The sequence below is a fragment of the Callithrix jacchus genome, chromosome 1 (genome assembly GCF_049354715.1).
Source record: "Callithrix jacchus isolate 240 chromosome 1, calJac240_pri, whole genome shotgun sequence".
Lineage (NCBI taxonomy): Eukaryota > Metazoa > Chordata > Mammalia > Primates > Cebidae > Callithrix > Callithrix jacchus.
The window spans coordinates 147016324-147040407 of NC_133502.1; the positions used below are offsets into that span (position 1 = coordinate 147016324).

At 43.5% G+C, this 24084-nt stretch overlaps 1 long non-coding RNA gene across 3 annotated transcripts in view; it reads left to right on the forward strand.

The window, feature by feature from the left end:
- Window positions 1-24084, forward strand: part of LOC108592680 (uncharacterized) — a 47898-nt gene that overhangs the window by 13069 nt on the left and 10745 nt on the right. The window lies entirely within an intron of this gene.

Consider the following 24084-nt stretch of genomic DNA (forward strand, 5'->3'; position numbering starts at 1 on the left):
GCCCTCCCAACGCCACCCATGTTCCTCCTACCCCTCTGGCCTTCCAGTCCCTCTGACATGTGTAAGATGCACATGCCCTGCCAGGGTCCCATCTGCCAGGCTTGTCTACCCCAGCTTTGGCAGTGTTGGTTGCTGGTACTCACAGTTGCTTCACCTTACCAGGGAGGCCATATTCCCTGGGGCTCCAGAAGCATCTCATAACAAATATTTGACTTGGTGTTTGCAGTGATTTACTTATTTCTCTTTCTTTTAATTTTCCAAAAGCTGGGACTATGGGTGTGCACCACCATGCCTAGCTAATTTTTTTTTTTTTTTTGGAGACAGGGTCTAGCTGTGTTTCCCAGGCTGGTCTTGGACTCATGGCATATGAGCCTGTTTTCAGACTGCTGTAAAGAACTACCTGAGGGTGAGTAATTTATAAAGAGAAGAGTTTTAATCAACTCACCATTCTGCATGGCTTGGAAGGCCTCTGGAAACTTACAATCATGGCAGAAGGTGAAGGAGAAGCAAGGCATATCTTACACGGTGGCAGGAGAGAGAGAGAGCAAGTGGGGAAGCGGCACACTTTAAAACCATCATCTCTCATGAGAACTCACTCACGCTCATGAGAACATCATGCAGAAAAATGGCCCCATGATCCAGTCATCTCCCACCAGGCCCGTCCTCTGACACACGAGGATTACAATTTGAGGTGAGATTTGGTGGGGGACACAGAGCCAAACCATATCACCTGGCTTCCAGTGATGCTCCTGCCTCAGCCCCCTGAGTTGTTGGAGTGAGTCACTGCTCCAGCCCAAGATTTACTGTTGTTAAAAGGTCATCATGCTGGTGAGGAGGTCAGGAGCCAGGCATTCTGATACACAGCTGGTAGGAAAATAAGTTAGTACAGCCATTAGAATATAGCTCTCTGGGGCAGAGAGTTTGTCTCTGTCTTCATGCCTGGATCCCAGTGCCCAGAACCATGCCTAGAAAAATGTTGCTTGGATTATTATAAATGAATCCATGAAATAGCGATTAGTTTTATAGCACAACCACCTCTGGAATTTATGTCCCTGGGTGTGTTGACCTCATGTCCTGCTCTGACTTGCCTGGCACTTGGGCACTCAATTAAAATGTGTTGAACAAATGGAAGATAATTTCACAATATATCATCAACCTTAAGTTATATCCCATTGTTTAGTAATTCCACTTCCTAAGGAAACTCTTAAAAATTAGGACAAAGATATTTGTATAAGGACATTCCTCACATTCATTTATAAACTCAGAAAACTGGAACCAACCTAAGTGTCCACAGGATGGTGACTAGCTTAATTATGGCACATCCACACTGTGAAATCTGATATAATTGATAAAAATAACATATTCAAAGAAAATTGGGCATGCAGGATTATGCTATTGATAAATACCAAGTGAAAGAGTCTAAAACTCTATATACAGTGTAATCTTAATTTTTGTGGAAGAAAACAAACCACACTTGTTAATAGTGGGTTGCAGTGACTTTTACTTATTTCTTTTTCTCTTTATTTGCCAAAATGTCAAAAATGAACATGCATTACTTTTGTAGTCGGGATAAAAAGCTGTGAGAAGGAAAGCATAGTTAATAACAAAATTGTGAGCAGCCAGGAAAAATGAAAATAACTTGTAGTAGTGTTTTTCCCACTAATACTTCATAATAGATCATTTTGTGGTGGGTTAAAAAATACACCTCTTTATGAAACTGACCTGGCTTTGTCTGGACAACAATGAGAATTAGACTTCATGAGGCACTTTGTGTTGTTTTCATGTTCTTAGTGTCTATTTTTCCATGACTTGGAAAATCTTAAAATACTGGCTCCTTTTAAAAAAAAAGTTTCACAACTCATTTGACTGGAATTGATTTCTCCTGTGGCTCCGGACTCTGTAAAAGGCATCAGGATGCCACAAGGCATTGACCTTTATTCTTTGTCATGGTCAGAGAATTTCCCTATGACTGGCTCAAGGTTTTCAAGAGGAAGGCAATGAAATGACCTAGTACAATTGCATGGATCCTCGGCCCTGGGCTTATCTTGATTAGGAGGAAGTGGCTATCTACTTGTTCCAAATTTAGAACGTAGAAGAGAGCCAGATGTCTAAGACATCACACAGAAAAAGGCTTAACCCATTGGGTCTTTTGTCCTACTAACCACTTCCCTGATGTCTGGCTATGTCCACCTTGACGCAGAGTACACTTTCCCCTTCCCAGCAAGTCTATCCTAGCTCCAAAGTCCAGAGAGAGGCTCATTTCTGTGCTAAGACTGAAAAGATGCTGGGCACATACCTGCTGAGAGATTTGTTGGCTTATGCTAAAGGTTCTGTCATCTCTAAGACCTAGTTCAGAATCCTGAGGCTGGTGGTCAAGACCCTTCACCATCTGGCCCCTTGCTGCCCCTCTCCCACAGTTCATTTCTACAACAGCGACAGAGAAGTGTTTAAGAGCGGGAACTTCAGGGACTAGAAATAGATGTTGTCTCTTCTCCCAGGGAGCTTACAGAATAGTAAAATAGAAATTCAGCACACAGAGGGGAGTACGTTCGCAGCCCAGCAGAGATGTGGCCTTGAAGACCAGATTGCCTTCTTCCTAGCTGTGTGATCTTGGACAAATTATTTATACCTCTCTGTCTTTGTCATCTTATCTGTTAAAGGGGGATAATATTAATATTACTAATAATGCCAAATTCATAAGATGTATGTGAGCTTTACATCATTTGATGTGTGTGAAGCATTCAGTACAATGTCCGCTGTATACCTTCGTCCCTCGGTATCCAGAGGGGATTGGTTCTAGGACCCCTCCAGGGATACCAAAATTTGAGGATGCTTAAGTCCCTGATGTAAAATGGTGTAGTATTTGCATAGGACCTGTGCACATCCCCCAGATTCTTTAAATCATCTCTAGATTACTTATAATAGCAAATACAATGTGAGTGCTATGTAAATAGTTGTTATACCGTATTGTTTAGGAAATAATGACAAGGAAAGGAGTCTGTACACGTTCAATACAGAGGAAACCATTCATTTTTCCCCCTGAATATTTTCAATCCACAGTTGGTTGAATTCATAGATGCAGAACCTGCAATATGAAGGGCTGGCTGTAATCAGTGCTTAGTACATGTTAATGCTTAGAGAAAATTCATTCACTTGGAGAAAATTTGCTGAGCTCTGACTAGGTGCTGGGCACTGTGCCAGATGCTGGAAATTCAGAAGGGGATAATGCACAGTCCCTGGCCTCATCTCAAAAGAAACCCATATTTTATTGATGGGAATAAAATGGGAACGGACTAAGGTAGCATAGCTCCAGGCACCTTGTTCCAGAAACCATGGTCTCCTCTCTTTTCCAAACATTCCGTGCACTTTTATGCTTTGTGCTATTGTTCCTTACCTCAAAAAAGCTTTCCCTTTTCCTCAGCCACTGGAAACATTCAAGATCTAGCTTATGATATGTCATCAACACCCTGAAGCCTTCCCTAACCCACAAACCAGAATCAGGGACTCTCCTGTGTCTCCATTGTGCTCTGCATAAATTCTCTGCCTCTCATCTTTCCCTCAGCCAGGGCTAGTCATTAGAGGAACATCTCCCAATAGGCTAGATGCTCTCTGAAGGCAAGTTTTATGCTTCATTCATTTCCATGTCCTGGTGTCCAGCACAGGGCCAGGCACATTGTAGATGTTTAGGAAGTGTTTGTTGATGAAATGAATGAATGAATGAAAGCACATCTGACATCACTGTTGCTTTGATAGTGAGGGGAGATGGTGAGGAGAGATGCTTCCTTTCCAGCATAGTATTCTATGAGACCACAAAATTTGCTATGCAAATAGTTGAGTTCTTTCTACTAATTCCATCTGCTGCTGTGAACAAGGCTAAGTTTACTTAATCATAGGAAAGTTGGAGAAAGTGCCTGCCCAAGGGGTCTGTCCTGAGTGTGGCTTTCCTATTGCAGCACTGTCAGGAGCATCCTGAAAGGGTTAAGAACCTTGCCTTGGTGCTGGTCTTGTGCCAGCACATTTGCTGTTCACAGTGTAGAAGATCATTTAATTGGAAGTGGAAGCCAATATTAAGGCCAATATTGCAACAGAAATAATTGAATGTAAAAACCACATGTGCTTTGGGGACTGGGACACAGAAATTTAATTTTGGTTTCCTCACTTATTTGTTGGGAGATCTAGGGAGGCTCCTTTTCCTCTCTGAACCTCGTCCATTAAATGGGGATTGTAGGAGGTGGGAGGGAGTTGCGGAGGTTGGACTAATTAATCTGTAAGTTCTTTCCGGCTGTGATGTGCTCTGTCTGTCACTTCCATGATATCAGATCAACAACAGGCCAACTGACACAGAGTTGCTGGAAAGTGATATGGATGGAGTTCTGGGAGAGGATCCAGTCCTTGTGAGGTCAAGCTCATGGTTTAGGAACCAAAAGTTCAGAAATGCTCTGAAACCACAGACAATCAAATCCACCCACTGGAGATTCAGCACATACTTGCTCACAATTGCAAACTAAAAGCAGACTTTTTTGAGTTGTTTAGAGGATGCGTGACTAGACCTAACCTGGGTGGTGGGTGTACAGGGCGGCTCATGCAGGGAGAGGCTCTATCTGCTGTCTGGGACCTGCATCATACAGAAGGAAGCATGTTCCTGGTCTGCCCACCCTGGCCATCAGGACATAAATATTCCTTGCTTGGGTCTTGCTCAGGTTGTGTTTTAAGAACCTGAAGGGTGTTCTTTTGACTCACTATTTTATAGCGACAACAGCAGGGTCAGTTGAAAAGAATTGAAGCCCACGTTCAGAAGTGACTTACAGCACAGATGTTTTGGAAAAAAATTGAGAGATAATTCACACACCGTAAAATTTGCCCTTTCGAGTATCTAATTCAATGGTTTTTAGTACATTTCTGAAGTTCTGCAGTCATCTCTGCTGTCTAATTCCTGAATAGTCTCATCACCCCAACAGAAACCTTGTATATGTTAGCAGTCATTCCCATTCCCCTCTCCCCTGAGCCCCTGGCAATCACTAATCCACTTTTGTCTCTGGATTTGCTTATTCTGGACTTTTCATGTAAATGAAATCATACAACATGTAGCCTCCTGGGTCTGGCTTCTTTCATTTCACATAATGCTTTTAAGGTTCACTTGTACTGAATATATATTTTTCAGAACAATTAAAAATTGTAGGCTCCCGCAGCACAGTTCAGCTGCCACCTGGCCCAACCAGCTTCCTGGACCATGGCCAGCCTGAGCGCACCTTCACCGCCATCAAGCCAGACAGCATGCAGCGTGGCCTGGTTTGCAAGATCAAGTACTTCAAGCAGAAGTGATTCCACCTTGCAGATGTGAAGTTCCTTTGGGCCTTGAGAACACCTAAGCAGCACTACATTCACTGGAAAGACCGCCCATTCTTCCCTAGGCTGGCAAAGTATAGGAACTCAGGGTCTATCTTGGCCATGGTCTGGGAAGGGCCAAATGCGATGAAGACAGGCCGAGTGATTCTTGGGGAGACCAATCCAGCGGATTCTAAGCCACGTGCCATTTGTGGGGACTTCTGCATTCAGGTGGGCTGGTGCATCATTCATGGCAATGGCTTAGTAAAAAGTGCTGAAAAAGAAATCAAGCTACGGTGTAAGCCCAAAGAACCTGCTGACTACAGATCTTGTGCTTTCAACTGGGCCTATGAATGAGAGATGGACACAGCAGCAGTCTCTTTCAGGACTGCTTGGAGTGCACTTGGACATAGCTCTTCATTCCACTGCCTTAGAAGCAGAAGCAACAGGAGTGATCATTCTTTTCTAGAGCATATTTACCCATAAAGCCATGGAAACTGGAAAAAAATTATATATGCCTATCAACCTTCAAATAGCACACATGTGAGCTTGGTGTGATCTACCAACCTCTGCTTAGTAGAACGGATCAAAGGCTGGGCTAGTCTGGCTAGGTCTGTTCCAGGTCCTTTCTTGTTCATTAGTCCAGTTAAGTTTTGGCCATTTAAGAATGACGCAGACCTTTAAAATTAAGAATAAAATCTTTTATATTTTCATTTTTTTGTTTGATCTTTGCTGGCAGGTTTAAAAGTCTTTTCCCTGCCCAATATTATTTAAATACATGTACATATTTTCCTGTGCATGTATTTAAACCATACTTTCATGTTTTCCTTTATATGTTTAGAGCTTTAATTCTTCTGGAATGTGCGAGTGGTGTGAGGTGGGGATCTACTTTTTTTTTTTCTCGTATGGTTAAGCAAGTTGCACTGCCACACATTTTTTCCTCATTGACTTGGAAACAACAGCATTACCATATACCACTTTTGACATATAGTTGGGACTACTGATGCACTTTCTTTCCTGCACTGGTCCGTCTTTTGTTCAGCTGCTAACATACTGTGAAATTTCTTGCCCCTTTATGATATAATCTAATATTTGTTAGGATACGTTCATATTCTCACTCGTATTAGAAAATCCCTAGTCCTTGCTGTATGTTTATTATTCTAGCTAAACTTTGTTAACATAATATGCTTCTTTTGTGTAATGTGCCTTGCTGCATTATTTAAGAATTTTAAATTCTGTCTTAGCAAACAATTAGAAGCCAGTAGCTGTGTGACATGTGATAGGTAAAGTTGGCCGAGCCTACATGAATTGAACAGAGACAGGAAGGATGGGAGAACCAAGGAAACACTACATGAGGGCCTGAGACACCAAATGTTTATGACAGCTACACCATCCTTAGAGCAGCTCTAACTGCCACCTTAGATCCTGAGGACAAGAGCCACCTCTGACATGACCGAGAAGAGAACCACAAAGGCCTTGGTCTTTGAGCTACAAAAGCTTCCTCTAACTTAGGTGAGAGTGGAAGATGCTTCTGTTTTGTTTAAGACATGATTATATGAGGCTGAATATAATCCCAACTAAATCACCCCTAACTTCATTTTTATATTTGATAGTCTGAATTAGAATTTGAGGATTGTGTTAACAACACTAATGACAGTGGACATTTTTCTGGTTATCGATGCAAACAGGACTGCCACTGGCATTTCACCAGTAAGCTACTTGCTGGATTTGGTTTTACACAGAGCACATTTATCACTTTAAGAAAATGCATCATCAGTGGTGATGATAATGAAATGTTCAATTTTCTCAGACATTTTTGTCATCTAACAAAATAATTATATGGTATTTCTGCTTTGCTATATTGAGATAATGAATTATACTAAGGTTTTTCTAAAGTTGAAACATACATACAACCTCAGTCTTTTTTTCTGTATCTCCTCTGTTAGCTTCCTTACATAGAAGCTCCGTTATAGCTCTTGGCTCTCTCCTCAATGTTACTTTAATCATTTTTATCTCTAACCATTTCTTCTGAGTTCTGGGAGAATTGCTCAAATTTGTCTTCTGATTTCTTGCTCCCCCAAGTGTGATCCATGGACCAGCAGTATTGGTATTACCTGAGAGTTTGTTAGAAATGAAAATTCTTGGACCCCCACCCCAGACCCACTGAATCTGCCTGTTAACAAGATTCCTAGGTAATTCATGTGCACATTGAAATTTGAGAAATGTAAAATTCCTGGCCTGGGCATAGTGGCTCATGCCTCTAATCCCAGCACTTTGGGAGGCTGAGGCTGATGGATTGCCTGGACTCAGGAGTTGGAGACCAGCCTGGATAACATGGCAAAACCCGTCTCTACTAAAAATACAAAAAGTTCACTGGGCGTGGTGCTGGGCACCTGTAATTCCAGCTACTTGGGAGGCTGAGGCAGGGGAATCACTTGAACCCGAGAGGCAGAGGTTGCAGTGAGCCGAGATCGTGCCACTGCGCTCCAGCCTGGGCAACAGAGTGAGACTCGGTCACACACATGAAATGCTATAAAATTCCAGCAAAGGAGGGAACCCTTTCCAAGTTTCCTCCGACAATGCAGCCTTTTCCCACTATTACAGTAGTTTGGTTATTTTAGTAGAAATTTAGGAAAAGAAGGCTTTGGATCACGATTGAGGATCGGAAATCTTAGTGGCAGGATATGAGGAAGGGCAGTTGGCTGCTGTACTTGATGACATGGGACAGCCCAAAGGTCATCAAAATCACTGGTAGGCCTGAATCCAACAAGAAAGAATCCCTGTGTTACATTTCTGGAGGGCAGTGGGCCTCCTCTCGAGGATCTTGCCCACATTTGTTTGACAGATTGACAGATGCCAGTTGATATATACATGAAAGCCTCTTGTCCTGTGCTGAAAGAGAGGACTAAAGGGATTCCTGTAGCGTGGTTTGGTTTCAGGGATGCATTTTCCTCTTTTCTTAGTAAATGGAAGAAACTCCTGAGGTTATTGATGAGACAGATGTCCTTCTGTGCCCCAGGACTATGCCTGAGGGCTGCCTAGGGGTTGGGGGAGGGAACTGACAGCCCTGAATTATGAGTATTTGCATATGGAAAGATTACACTCTTTTAAGGAAGACCTCAAATTGCCTATACCCAGTTCTTAGCTGTCATGGCAGGATTGGCTGGAAAAATCAAGGGAAGGCACAAAAAGCTGTTGAAATGATTCTAAAGAGGAAAAGAATCTTTCAGACAAACTGGCTCATTCCTTATTTATCACCACGAAGCCCTTTATTCCCTGGAGAATGTTGAAACAATACCAGCACATAACTCTCATTGTGGAAATGAAAAACATCCTACCTTTCTTAATAGTTTCATGAAATTGTTGTCTCAACAGGAAATTCTGGTCATTGTCACACATTCTTCTTGTTTATTATTGCTAATAATAACCCTTGCATCACTATTATGCTCTAATCTTTACGAAGTTTCTCCACACAAAGTAGCTCATTGATCTCTCCCAACAATCTCCTGAGACAGAGCACTGCTGGCCCATTTCAAGGAACTGGGGCTCAGAGGAATTAAAGGACTTTCTCAAGGGCCCAGTGGGCAGTAAATGGCAGCAGCAGCGTTCAGCTTAGGTTTTCTACCTGCAGGGGAGATTTCCAAAGCCCATTTGGCCAACCTTAGCCAAGCATCTTTGATCCTTAATCTTCCCAGTGCAACTATTTTGCCTTTTTGCAGTTTGTGCATATACAAAACAATAAGAAGGATCTCAATCCACATGGAAAGTTCACTCTCCAAAGTTCTGTGCTGATCTGCATTCTTCGGATTAGACTTAGATGGTTAGCCATCTCCCGTTCCCTAGAAACTGTCTATATAAATCCTCTGGTACTTATTATACACCACTGTTGAACATATGCCAAGGATTTACTACAGCCCCAAATAAGGTGTGATTTATTACAAATCAGGAACAAATAACTGTTTATAAGTTCTTTTTTGTTCCCTAAATTGGATTCATTTTACCTGATGAGAAGGGTGAAGGCGTCTTATTTCTGGTGTTCTGTGAACGTTCTTCTACACCTCATTTTTTCTACACTGAACATTTTAAATGTCCCCACATGTTCCATTTATTCTCCCCTCTCAATGCCCTTGCATACATTCTCTTTACCAGAATACCCCTTACCTTCACCACCTTCTTCACTCCTCCTACCCTTAATGGGACCTAGCTCAAGAGCTATTCCTCTGTGAAGGCTTTCAGATCCAAAGTTAGACACACTTGTGTTCCTAAAAGCACTTCAAATGCATCTCTGTCATACCATAGACCTATCACAGTGTGAAATGTATTTCATTCAGCTGCATATAAACTGGGAATTCCAACTGGATTGGGAGCTACCTTGGGGAAGGAAGGACATCTTATTCTTCTTTATTTCCCTTGAGCTTGGCATCTGACCACTGATAAGAATTCATTAAGGGTTGATTTAATTTCTTTCTGGTTTTAGTGCATCAGTAACTCCTTTTGACCAGATATCACTTGAGTTTTTTCAGTTTAGCTGACAGGAAAGTCTTAAAGGAGACTATGCAGATAAGGTAGGAGTGAGTTTTTATAGCTAATTATTTTAAAGAACAGGAGGTAAAGTAAACTTTTCTCACCGATTTATCTTAGAGTCTATCTCTTTGTGTCACCAGGTTAGAGTCATTTTAGTGTAGAGCTTATTTTTCAATATCCCATATGAGTTTCTCCGGGACCAGCCCATCTAGAGGAATTCTGAAGTGTCTTTGGTACAAGGGCATTTCTCCCCCAGTTCCTTTGCAATAATTCTCGACCTTGACAAATACATTGGAATCACTTAGGGAGTTTAAAAAATACTGGGGTGAAATTTTCATGGGGTTCCCTTAAGTCTTTCACTGAGTTTGAAACTGTGCAGGCACAGACTGACACTCTGAGAGACCTGGCAAGTAATAGCTCCTGGAGAACTGTGAGCTCAACAGAGATTTTGGTAGTGTCCGTGCTGATAGATGTTGGAATTCTGACTAACCATATTGGAGTCACCTTACTGAATACCCTAGACATTTAGTTGAGACCTCAGAAAGGCGGTGTCTTATTATCTTTAGAAAAAAGTGAACTGCCTTCCAGAAAGGAAGTCACAAAACTCTTTAGGGTTCCCTAGAACTGTCCATGTAAATCCTGTTGTGTTCTAGGGAACATAACACCCATTCCCTAGAAACTGTCTATGTAAATCCTCCTGTACTTATTACATACCATACTTAAGTACACATAAATTGAACTTACACCAAGGATTGACTACAGCCCCAAATGAGGTGTGATTTATTACACCTTATAGGCTGTGGGTTACAAATCAGGAACAAACACCTGTTTATAAGTTCTTTTTTTGTTTCCTAAATTTGATTCATCTCACATGATGAGAAGGGTGAAGGCTTCTTTAGAGGCTTCCTCTTTAGAGGAAGCAAACACAGTCCAAACTCTCTATGTGGTAGCCACAATGTCCAGCAAAGAAATTAAAACTACTAGAAATATAAAGATAAAGGGTAAGTTACACCAACTAGATGAAAGAACAGTCAGTAAAAACAGATCCAGGAACCGGGTGCAGTGGCTCACGCCTGTAATCTCAGCACTTTGGGAGACTGAGGTGGGCAGATCACCTGAGGTCAAGAGTTCGAGACCAACCTGACCAATATGGTGAAACCCCATCTTCGGAAAAAAAAAAAACAACAGATCCAGGGATTATACAGATAATAAAATTAGTGGACAAAGACTTTAAAATAACTATTATCAATATTTTTGCAGTTTGTGAAAAATCCACAATATGTTTGTGGATTTTTTATCATTTCCATTTCTCTGTTCAGATTTCCCCCATCTGATAAAAAAGAGAACCAAATAGAAATTTTAGAACTAAAAAATTTAATATCTGAAATTTAAAAAAATTCACTAGATTGGATAAAAGTAGATTGGACACTGCAGAAAAAGTGCAAAGTAATGGAAAAGGCAAATATGTGGGCACATTAACAGATTTTTTTTTCTTAATACCTCAGCTAGGTGATCAAGGTCATCATCAATAATCATAAATCAGGTTGATAGCATGTACCCTTGGTATGATGTGATGAAAATAGCACGTTACCTCTGGGTCTTCCTCCCCATAACTCACAACCCCAGTATCATCGTGAGAAAAACATTAGAAAAATCCAACTGAGGTACATTCTCCAAAATACCTGATAAATACTCCTCAAAACTGTCAAGGTCATCAAAAACAAGGAAAGTTTGAGAAACTGTCACAGCCAAGAGGAGCCTAATGAGACACGATTACTAGACATTATGTTGCATTATAGGTGAAATGTTGGAACAGAAAAAGGACATCAGGTAAAAACGAAAGAAACCTGAATAAAGAATGAGCTTTGGTTACAAATGTACCAATAATAGTTCATTATTTGTAATAAATATACCGTGCTAATGTAAGATGTTAGTAATAGGCCGGGCGCGGTGGCTCACGCCTGTAATCCCAGCACTTTGGGAGGCCGAGGCGGGTGAATCACGAGGTCAAGAGATCGAGACCATTCTGGTCAACATGGTGAAATCCCGTCACTACTAAAAAATACAAAAAAAATAGCTGGGCATGGTGGTGCATGCCTGTAATCCCAGCTACTCAGGAGGCTGAGGCAGGAGAATTGCCTGAACCCAGGAGGCGGAGGTTGCGGTGAGCTGGGATCGTGCCATTGCACTCCAGCCTGGGTAACAAGAGCGAAACTCCGCCTCAAAAAAATTTTTTTAAATAAATAAATAAATAAAGATGTTAGTAATAATTGAATATGGGTGCAGGATATGTGAGTACTCTTGCTACTACCTTTGTCATTTTTCTGTAAATATAAAACTTTTAAAATAGTTTATTTAAAACAATAACAAGACAATAACAAGTGCTGGCAAGGATGTGGAACAACCGAAACTCGCATTCTTTGCTGGTAGGAATGTAAAACGGTATAGTTTTGGGAGTTTCCTGTGAAGTTAAACACACGCTTATCACATAACCCAGCAATTTCACTCCTGGGCATTGAGCCAAGAGAAGTAAGAACATATTTCCTCACAAAGATCTGTATGTGAATGTTCATAGAGGTTTTATGCAGAGTCACCACACACTGGAAGCAACAAAAATGTCTACCAACTGCTAACTGGGTAAATAAATTGTGTACATCCATACAATGGAATACAACTAAGCAATAAAAAAGGAATTATCTATATTATAAAAAAATGAATGCCTCAAAAGCATTATGCTAAGTAAAAGAAGCCAGACACAAAATAGTTCATACTGTATCATTTTTACATGCAATTCTAGAACAAGCAAAGCTAATCTAAGGTTAAGAAAATCGGAAGAATGGTTGCATCTTGCTCTCTGAATACTGAGGATGAGGATGATTAAGAAGGAGCAAGAGGAACTTTCTGAGGTGATGGAAATGCTCGCTGTCATAATAGGCTGTGGGTTACATGGGTGAATGCATCTGTCAAAACAAATCAAGATGTGTTTAAAGGAACACAAAGTGTACTTCAATTTTTAAAGAGAAGGTTAAAATGCTGATGCCTGAGATTCTAATTTTAATGATTACAGATGTAGCCTTGGGGATTTTTAAAAGCTCCCATACCAAGATTAGAAACCACTGTTATAAGTCTTGGTCTAGTGATAGGATCACTTGTCATTCCTGTTTGCCATGTAGCTACTTTTCTCTGCCTTTGATGTATGGATCCTGGAAGTTGGTTGCATGGGTTTACATGCCTGCTTGGTGGCTGGGTCCCTTGAGGATGGTTAATTGGCAAGCACCAAGTGCCAAAGGCCCAAGAAGAAGACAGGAGCAGGATGGAGCCCCAAAACCCCTCCAGCTCTTCTCTTTCTACTTCTTCTGAGAATGGTTCTGCTTATGCAGGGAGTGGATTGTTATGGCAATGGAAAAAGTAAACAGGAAAGGGATTAGAGGAGGTGTTATTATGGAGCAGGGGGAATTCTTACTCCATACACAATGTTAGAGAATTGTCTATTCCTTTTCAGTCAGCTGGTTTCACATGGACAACAGAGTTCTGCTGGATTCTGCAGGCCGACCTGGTCTTAGTTCTGATTTTGTCCTTTTTGTGACTATGGAGAGGCTGTAAAAAGAAAGAGAGCAGTGCACATCCATGTGCTCAGCATATGCCATCCATTCTGCTGGGAACTTGGTTTCTTCTTTCTACTTCTAGGCTAACACTAAAACAACACAATTTTCTTGTTAGCAGTTTTCCTCTTTTGAAGATGACTAACAACCCATTAACATTTTTAGTACAAAAAACCCTTTTCTTAAAACTTTATCCAACATTAACAAAGTGCATAATAAAAACTGAAATAATAACTCATAACAATTATTCCATGGATGCTCTGTGTCTGATTTTCAGAACACATGGCCAAGGTTCCAGGGAGGTCTCATTAAAAACTAAAACTTTAATGATAACTGAAGCAAGTTCATTTAGGGTACACTAATAAATAAACATATAAACTTAGACCCTCCCAGTTGCAAGGAATTTTGCAGAACATCTACTTCTGTAGATACCTGTGTAGTTGCTGAGTAGTACCCAGTTTCTTGTGTACCTCTGAGAACAGAGAGGCCCATAAGACAGCCCAGTGTGTCTCTGAGCAGTTCTGTCTGAAAGCTTTTCCTGACATAGAGCCACAACCCCATCTCTGTAACTCTTAGCCACAGAGAATATCAAATTCCTTTTTCTGTTTGCTGTCCACAAGCTTTCTCTTCAGTAAGTTAAACATCTCTAATTTTTTAAAGCATGCCGCCTATGATTTGGATGTGTTTTGCACCCATCAGCTTGCTTTCTCTCTCCCACTTGAGTCTTAGTCCATTTCCATGCAAATCTGACATGATTCATCTGAACCCCTGTTACCTGAGCACCTTCTCAGGGCCAGGCACTAGGCTAAGTGCTGTGGAGAAGACAGGCACAAATCTGGCTTGGCCTTTTAGGAGAGGGAAGGCTTGTCCACAAAGGTCTCCAGTACAAAGGCTGTTACGTGTGGCAGGAGGGAGAGAGACAGTGTGTTCTCTTTCTACTCCAATTTCCAAGCTTGAGTCTTGTGTTGCAGCACATCAGCTAACATATATAGCTATGCAAGTTCAGGGTATGGTTAGAGGGGGCTGCTCATGAATTTTTTTTCTTCTTTGAGACAGAGTCTTGCTCTGTTGCCCAGGCTGGAGTGCAGTGATGCTTGGCTCACTGCAACCTCTGCCTCCCGGGTTCAAGTGATTCTCATGCCTCAGCCTCCAGAGTAGCTGGGATTACAGGCATACACCACCATGTCCAGCTAATTTTCATATTTTTACTAGAGACAGGGTTTCACCATGTTGTCCAGGCTGGTCTCGAACTCCTGACCTCAAGTGATTCCCCCACCTTGGCCTCCTAAAGTGCTGAGATTACAGGCATAAGCCACCGTGCCTGGTCCAAATATTTGATGAATGCATGTCAACTGACTAGATCTCTGTTTCAATTCCAAATTTTTAGAAGAGAGTATCTGATTGGTCCATCCTGTGCCAGAGATCCACCCCCTGTTCAATCAGCTGTCAGAGGAAGGAGCAGGGTTACCCTGATAGAAAAGACCACAGTTTCTGGCTGAGAACAAGGAGAGTTCTATAAAACATGAGTGTGATTGGGTAGGAAATGACTGGCCTCTTAGATATATTATGGGTGGTATGGTATTATGGTTAGCAGATTCATCATATATAACATACGTAGGCAAACATAAACAATGTGTAATATCTGTAAGCATTAATCCTTAATGATGAGAATTATCCCCATTTTATAGCTGGGGAAAACAGAATCAGAGAGGTGAAGTGACTTTTCCAAGGTTACTACTTGTTAATGGCAGAGTCATGGTTTTAATTCAGGACTGCCACATTGCTTCTTGGCATTCCTTAAGTCTTTCTGGAACTCATCATTTTATCCACTTATTCATCCATTCAACTAGAACCTCTCCAGCACTGGCCATGGGCCTGGCATGATGCAAGGCCCTGGGATACAGCCACTGGTCACACAGACATGTCTGGAAACCCATCAAGAGCATACAGGAGGGTTCTTGCCCTGCAAACTCTTCTAGTTTTACCAGGGAGAGGAGACATATGAACACCACAAGTTCAGGCATTTTTGCATGAACTGCCCCCAGGAGTGAGCAGTACTGCAAAGGCTATGGGATGGAAGAGTAGAGAGAACTCTGAGGACTGCCAGAGCTGGAGAAGTCCTCTGAAGAAGGCAGAACTCCATTTAGGTGCCCAGATTAGAGGGGAGAAGGAAGGAAGGACTTCATACAAACAGAGAGTTGTGTTCATTCTACCTCCTGAGCATCATTCGTTTACATCCGCTTCTCTCCACCCGCTGGGCCCCACCCTGGTCTGAATCACAAGCACCTCCTGCCTGGACACAGCCTAAGCCTTCATCATATCTACCTCCTTCTTGTCTTGTTCCCCACCAATGGATTGATATTGTCAATCTTTTTTTAATTGTTAAAATACTTCATATCAAAAGGTATAGTAAACAATGCAAGGGCCACCAAGATACCATCATTTTGATTCAATAGATAAAAACATTTCTGTATATTCATTTCACTTCTGTCTTTTGCAGAAAGATAACAATTTCAGCTAAATTCCTACTGTACCCCTTAACCCTCCTTCCCCTTTCTAATGTTCTTTTAGAGCGACCATTATTCCTACATGTTTTCCTAATTTTTTCACTGATGCTATATTCACAAAGCATATATGGCATTTTGAATATTTTCATTGATAAGACTCACATACATAACGTTCATACCCTTCTGCAACTTGCATTTCTTTCTCCACGCTCATTGTTTTTCAGATTTATTCTTGATACAAGGATGTGTTAGGCCATTCTTGCATTGCTACAAAGGAAACCTGAGAGTGGGTGATTCAAAAAGAGAAGTTTAATTGGCTCATGGTTCTGCAGGATGTACAGAAATCGTGATGCTGGCACTTGCTTCTGCTGAGGCCTCAAGAAACTTATAATCATGGTGGAAGGTAATGGGGAGCCAGCATGTCACATGGCCAGAGTGGGAGCAAGAGAGTGAGGGAGGAGGTGTCCCACATGTCTAAACAACCAGATGTCACGTGACCTGAGAACTCACTCATCACCAAGGGGATGGTGCTAAGCTGTCCTGGGGGTCTGCCCCCATGAGCCAATCGCCTTTCACCAGGCCCCACCTCCAACATCAGGAATCACATTTCAGTACGAGATTCGGAGACAAACTTCCAAACTTTATCAGTGGAGTGCTAGTTAATTTATTTAATTGCTGTATAGCATCCCATTGTATGAATGAATCACAGTTTACCTGTTTCCCTACAGATGCCTGGTGAGCTTATTTCATCTTTTTCACTATTAAAAATCGTACTGCAGTGAATATCCTTCCGTATAGCTCTTTGCACACATGGGTGTGTGTTTTTCATAAGGTAGAAACCTTAAGAAATGGAATTGCTGGGTGCTACGGTCTGAATGTTTGTGTCCCTCCAAAATTCATATGTTGAAACCGAATTCCCAAGGTAATGGTATTAGGAGGTAGGGACTTGGAAAGGCAGTTAGGTGGTGAGATTTCTGCCTTTGTGAATGGGATTAGTGTCCTTTGGCCAAAGAAAGCTCTTTTGCCCCTTTCACCATGTAAGGACATAGCAAGAAGGCAACATCTATGAGCCAGGTAGCAGTTCCCTCACCAGACAGTGAATCTGCTGGCAGCTTGACTTCGGACTTCTCAGCCTCCAGTTTATGGTACTTTGTGATAGCAGCCTGGATGGACTAAGACACTGGGTCAAAATGCACGGATCTTCAACTCTACTGGGTGTTGCTATAGGTTCTTTAAAATGACAGTGCCAGATTACATGTACATTCCCCCAGTGTCTGTGAAATAAGAATTTCAGTGACTTCACATCCTCACAGTTATCTGGTATTGTCAATGTTTTTATTATTTAAAAAAATCAAATTTCTTCTTCCCATGGCAGATAGAGGAATCTTTCTAAAATGCAACCCTGATCATGTCCCTTCCCTGCTTAAAACCCATCCAGTGGGCTCTCACTGCTCCCTGTAAAGCACCCACTCTTGAGTGGCCCACAGGCTCTGCATGAGGACCTGGTGCCTGTTCACTTCTCCAGGCTCACCTCCCTCTCCTCTGCTGCCCCAACATGGCTGAGTACACAGACACACACATGCACACATGCGTGTATACATACTGCTGGGCATGAGATTGTCCAATCAAACTAAACCACATACATTTCCCCTAATCTACTGACCTTTTCCTATTTAGGGGTCTTGGGATACGCTGCTCTCTCTGCCTGGAATACTCTTCCCCATCTCCTCTCTTTAGAGGCTGATCCTTTTTCTTTTTCTTTTTAAGAGACTGTCTCGCTCTGTCACCCAGGCTGGCGTGCCATCTCAGCTCACTGCAACCTTTGCCTTCTGGGTTCAAAAGATTCTTGTGCCTCAGCCTCCAGAGTAGCTGGTATTACAGGTACATGCCATCATGCCCTGCTAATTTTTTTGTGTTTTTAATAGAGACGGGGTTTCACCTCTCAAACTTCTGGCCTCAAGCGATCTGTCTGCCTTGGCCTTCCAAAGTGCTGGGATTACAGGCGTGAGCCACCTTGCCTGGCCCAGAGGCTGATTCCCACCAGCCCTCAGCTCTCAGCTTGCTGCTTCCTCCTTGGGAAGTCTTCAAAGGCAGCCTGAGCCTCCGTGTGATACCTTTCCTTAGTTTCCCAGCACCCTCCACTTTGGGCCTCACAGTTCTCAGGATGCTGACTTGTGATTGCCTGTTTATCATCTCCCTGTCCCACCATTCTGTAGACTCCTTCGTATAGGGCCTGTGTGCTCAGCCTATTTATTGAATGAATTTCTTAAATAATCTGTGGACAGGAGACAGGTCTGGATAGAACAGAAGTGGCAGGATGAGGAGCAGCAGGAAATCAGACTGGAGAGAAAGCACTGAATCATAACCCTCAGAACCCCAGTCCCCAGGTAAGGAAACAGACTCGGCAAGGTGACTAACCCTGTCTAGAGTCACATATTGTAGACTCACATATTCAGTCAGTGTCAGAACCGGATCTTATCTGCAGTCTCCTGACTTCAGGTTGGGGCTCTTTCTGCTGCATTTTAGCTGTGGACAATGGGAAGGAGTAAGTACAGCAGGAGAGAGATGGGGCTGCCAGGGTGGGCAGGAAGTGCTGGGAGGGAGTCCTTGGGATCTAGGATGCAGGTGGAGGGCTTGGCCCTGCAGACATAACCCTGAGTCCTCTGGGAGGCGAGGAAGGAAGAAACATTGGGCCAGTTTCCTAGAACAGACAGTTGTCCAGGCTGCCCAGGGAGCTTTGGGTAGGCCAGCCCTTCTCCTGGGAGGAGGAGACTTGTAAGAAGAAATGCATCCTCTCCCTGAAGACCCAGCCCACCTGAGTGGCCTCTCCCTGCTGGCATCAGGAGAATGATTCTCAAGACCCCCCCTTTGGCAGGAGGGACACCAGAGCCAAGGACAGCCAGGAAGAATTAGAGGCCTAATGCAAGCAGGAAGGTACTAGCTGGGACTGGAGTTCAGCTCCTCCAGCCAAAGGGGCTGCAGAGGGTAGAGGTCAGGCTCAGAGGCTTAGGGTCACTGGCATGTAGAAGAGCCCTTCTGTGCACCTGCTCATGTGTGGCAGGGCAAGGGGACATCAGTAAAACGGAGACAATAATACCTGTACATCATGTGATTGTATTGGGAATTAAGTAAAATTATTATAAAAATGGAAAGGGCTTAGAATAGTGCTTGGCACAGAACATCATTCCGCTGGCCATAGTTTTTATTATTTGCTCACAGGGTTGTTGGGAGTAGTGAACAGGACAGCCTGGTGGACAGACTCTGTAAGGCTGGGTCAATGACTGTGAGTAGGCTCCTTCTGTTAGGAACTCAACCAGTGAGTTTGGACGAGGATGGAAAATCCAGTGGGCAGAAAGAAGGGGCGTGGCCTCCAGGGAACCAAACTCCTCCATTTCTTGAGTTTCTGCACCTGACAGTTGCATCATGGACGACACAGGTCACTTCTGGAAAGGAGCTTAGAGCCCACACAATCCAGCCCTCCAGCTGCATACAAGGGGAAACTGAGGCCCAGAGGGCGGAAGTGACTTGTCCTGGGCTACGTACAAGGCCACATGCCAGCCGCACTTCCAGACTTGGACCTGAGGTTCCTTCCTCCATTGCATCAGCCAGGCCTCCTTGTTTGGCATTTCTTCCCACAGTAGTCCTTTGCCTCAGAAATCAACAGGCTCTCACCACCTCTGAGAACCTCAACCTTTGAAAGCTCCCGATTTGATTGCTTTCTTCCTGTTTTCCCATAGAAGGCAATTGAAAAGCAATTGAGAGCCACTTCCACCTCTGGTGACTTCTCCAGAACTCTCCCTCCCTGGGCCTCTCCTGGAGAGGTCAGGAGCAGGTTAGCAGTGTGTGCATATCTGCACCCTTCACTAAGGTTTTTCAGGGGCAGGCGGTCTCCTTTTCCTCAACTGGAGTGCCCTCCCTCCCTCCCTCCTTCCCTTCCTTCTTTTCTTCCTCACACATCTCGCTGTGTCGAAACCACCCATCTGGCACACACAGACGTTCATTCTGAGTGACCGTGAGCCTGCATCTTTGTTGCATGGGTAGAATTTCTTTGCTGAAAAATAGTTGCAGGAGAAAACAGTTACAAAATGCCAGGCCTGGTAAGAGCTCATTTGTAAGGCATATGTTGACCAACAAGCCCAGGAATTATAGGCACGCAAAATGGGGGAAAATCAAGCTTTCGATTTTTCCTTGTAGCTATCCTGATTTTTTGATTCGCTGTTAGAGCAGCCACGAGGAGGTCTTGCTGCTTTAATAAACCCTCGCGGGGCTAGAGGAGTCTTGTGTCCATGAAGGAGGTTCACGCGTGTTATTTCATATGAACCATATAACTGCCCTGTGAGGTGAGCTGGACAGAATTGTTTCCCCGACTTTTCTGATGAGGAAATTGAAGCTCAGAGAGGTCAAGGAGTTGCTCCTAAAAATCCGACAGACCCAAGGCTTCAACCAAGTGTTTCTGACTTCACATCTAGGGCTCCTTTTACCAACAATTCTACTTGAGCGAAATCCAGAGTTTTAAACTTAGGACAAGATCCTACCCTGAATTTTTAGCTCAGAGCTAGAACTAGGTGAATCCAAAGTGGACATTAGCCACAAAAGGGATAAATTATGGTAAAGATAAAAGTGACCATTGAATCAATAACAACTAGACTGTCCCCTTTGGTCTCCCCATTCCACGTTTGAACTCCAAGTTAGACTTTCCTCCCCAAAGCCTTCCCTGGCTCCCTACTTACCCCCTGGGGTGGAGTGGATTACTTCTCCTCTGGGCCAACATTTTCATGTTCTTTGAGTCTCTACTGCAATTTGCATTATATTGTCATTCATTCATTTGTTCATTATTCACAGAACTCTCTTGTCCCATGTGCAGTGAGTTCCTCAGGGTAGTGATTACCTTCCCCTGGGCACAGTATCCTTGGTCAGTGAAATGACACTGCAAGTGAACTGGCCTTGCCTGGTCTAATTCAAGGACACAGCAATGGGTCTCAAATCTAGTGCTGGGCTTGGATCAGTGGCATTTGGTGACTCAGAGAGGGGCTTGCGGCAAGTAGGGTGGTGGCCAGGAGCTGAGGAATGGGCATTGTGGCAGGGTCTTGACCAGCAGACAGCTTCCGGGGAAGTCTGGGAGACCAGGCGATGGCCACTGGCCTGAGGTTTGGGATCAAGACTCAAGTCTTTGGAGTTAAGATTCAGGCACTTAAAATGATCTTGGAAGAAACAGACTGCAAGGCCATGACTGGTATCAGGAATGAGTCAAAAACCCTTCTCCTTGAAGGCCCAGACGCCAGGCCCATGGGGACTGAGCCCTCTGAAAACCCTGGCAAAGGGCCAAGGATCTGGGGCCATCTCAGCTGTGGGGGCAGGAGGCTGGGAGTGGGGAGCCAGGCAAGATATTTTAAGAAGCCCCATTTTTCTTATTTCCAAAAGGCATAAGAGGTGAATAGTTGAAGTATAAAGAAAAAAAAATTGGTTTAGAAATTGCCCTAACTTAGATTCTTAGATAAAGGGGTGCTTGACTCTCTTATAGAGCTTTTTGGGATTGCTGTGGTAGAGGGGACCATCCCTTTCTTTGTGCAGAACAACCATCATTCTGTTCCCACTGAATAGCCCTGGTCCATCATTCTGACCCCAAAGACAGGCTGATGTCCAGAAGGCGTATTGAGTAACTCAGCTCATAAATTACCAAACCATTTGGGTTTTACTTTCTGGGTAAAAAGTTATCAGTCCATGGTCCATGCAATTACTTTGAAGATGGCTCATTCTCATTGTCTCTTGAAGGAAAGTTCCCGGTCTCTGCACTCTATTTGCTATAGCAAGGAGCACTAGCTGCTCACCTGTCCTCCAAACTAGGGGAGTAAAAGACCAAGTTTTTATATGCTTGAAGAAATGAAAAGAGAAAACTAATAATATTTCTTGAGAACTTGCTATGTGCAGGCATGGTCTTAGGCCCCTTTCACATGGATTATTGTATGTGTGTGTGTATAAATACTGCAGTGTATTTATACACACACATACTGCAGTGCAGGAAGATAAGGTATTACTATCCCCAATCTCCAGAGGAATAGATGAAGACTCAGTTGCTATATAACAGAAGTATTGGAATTTGGATTTGAACCCCAGCTCAGTCCTCTCCAGAGATCTCTGAGATCTTCACTGCTTTTCTGCACAATAAAGATACCCAGGAAGGGCTGGTGCTTCCTTTTCAAAGCCGGAACTATTACACCAAAGGCCGCTGGAGCTGATCTGGCCACCAGGAGCTTTCTGATTTCCCAAGTGTCCCTCCTTCATGCCAGTCTCTGGTATCAGCTATACCACTGGTTGGCTGGCCCAGGTATCCAGACCTGAAGACCCTCCCCTGGCCTAGGGGTCCTTGCTGATAAGACAAGAGCGATGCTGCTGGTTCCCTGCTAGTGGAGCCGTGAACCCAGCTGAGAGGACATGTTGGCTGCACAGGTTTGCCTGCTAAAGGAGCCAGCGCAGTTGGTTGCTGGGAATTTGGTGAAAATAATCAGCTGCAAACTCCTAAAAGACAAACAGACTACGCTCCAGAGGTTTGAATAACAGCCCCCTCAGCCAGATGGCCGCAGGAGCCCCGCCAGGGAGACAAAATGATCTCCCGCCCTGAATTTCCTCTTTGTTCTGGACCCTGCTGTTGGTGGACAGCATCGGTGCACCCCACCCTCGAGAGCGCCAGCCGCCTGGACAGGGCCTTGTGTTTAGGGAGCTTAAGGCAGCTTTCCCCAGATTAGGATTTTGGGACAGGGAATCCAGGCAAAGAAGTGGCTTTCTTGTCTGAGTATGAGTCACCACAGGCTGGAGGGAGCACACAGCTGTCTGCATCTGGGCCTGGAATGTGGTTTCCTCTTCGTAGGACACTCCCAAGAAGCCCGGGACCCTCGTGGGTGCAGAATAGGAATTCATAAGCAGGGCCACCCTGTGTGGGGCAGACCTGGACACCGCGGTCCCCTCCAACAGGCCTTCACATCCGAGCTATGAAGAAGAGAATGCTCGCTTGCTTCCACATTAAATTGCAACCACGCCTGGAACAAGTGGTGGGGAGTGTATCCTGCCAGACTTGGCCCCTGGTGGCTCCAATGGAGCACTGACGCAAGAGTGAGGCCAGTGTGGGTTTGAATCCTCACTCTTCCACTGTGTGACCTCAGACAACTTATTTGAACTCTCTGAGCCTCAGTTTTTACTTCCCTGAGTTTAAATGAAAATAATAAAGAAATTATATTTTCAATGCATGCAGCATAGTATCTGGCACATGATAAACACGGTTTCTTCCCTCCCAGTCTTTTGGCCCAGAGCCTCTTGGTACCAAGAATTACTTCTAATGCCTACTCCTAAATGCTTTCACTGATCCATGGTTCAATCTGTCATTCTCGGCTTTTGGCAAAACTTCCAAGTACAATCCTCTCCCATTTCCCTAAGTGAATTCCTGTCTCTCCTCTATTGTTATTTTAGTAACCCCGTTTGCCAGTATGTATTTTGATTTACTAAGTTACCACAGATTCTGTTTGGAAGTAGGCTAGGCAGGGTATGTAATTACAGTGATGTTGCATCTAGCTCTGTCTAGCTCTGTCACCCAGAGTTACTAGTTTACGAGTATTTTATTATTTTATTTTTTAATTTTAAATTTGTATGGGTATATCTGGTGTATATATTTATGGGTTACATGAGATATTTTGATACAGGCATGCAATGCCTAATAATCACATCAGGGTAAATGGGTTATCCATCACCTTAAGCATTTATAATGCATAATTTTCAGATTTCCTCCCATAGCTGGGTGACGTGGCTCACTCCCAACACTTTGGGAAGCTGAGGCAGGAGGATCCTTTGAGCTCCGGAGTTTGAGGCCAACCTAGGCAATATAGTGAGACCTCCATCTCTACAAACAAACAAAAAAAGTAGCTGAGCATGGTGGCACATGCCTGTGGTCCCAGTTACTCAGGAGGCTGAGGTGGGAGGAATCGTTTAGGCCTGGGAAATAGTGAGCTGTGATCGTGCCACTGCCTTCCAGCCTGGGTGACAGAGCTAGACCCTGTCTTTAAAAAAAAGCTTCAAAACCACACACAAATCTAAGATGTTAAAGTGTATTAGTCAGGACAGGCTGAATTTTGCTTTAG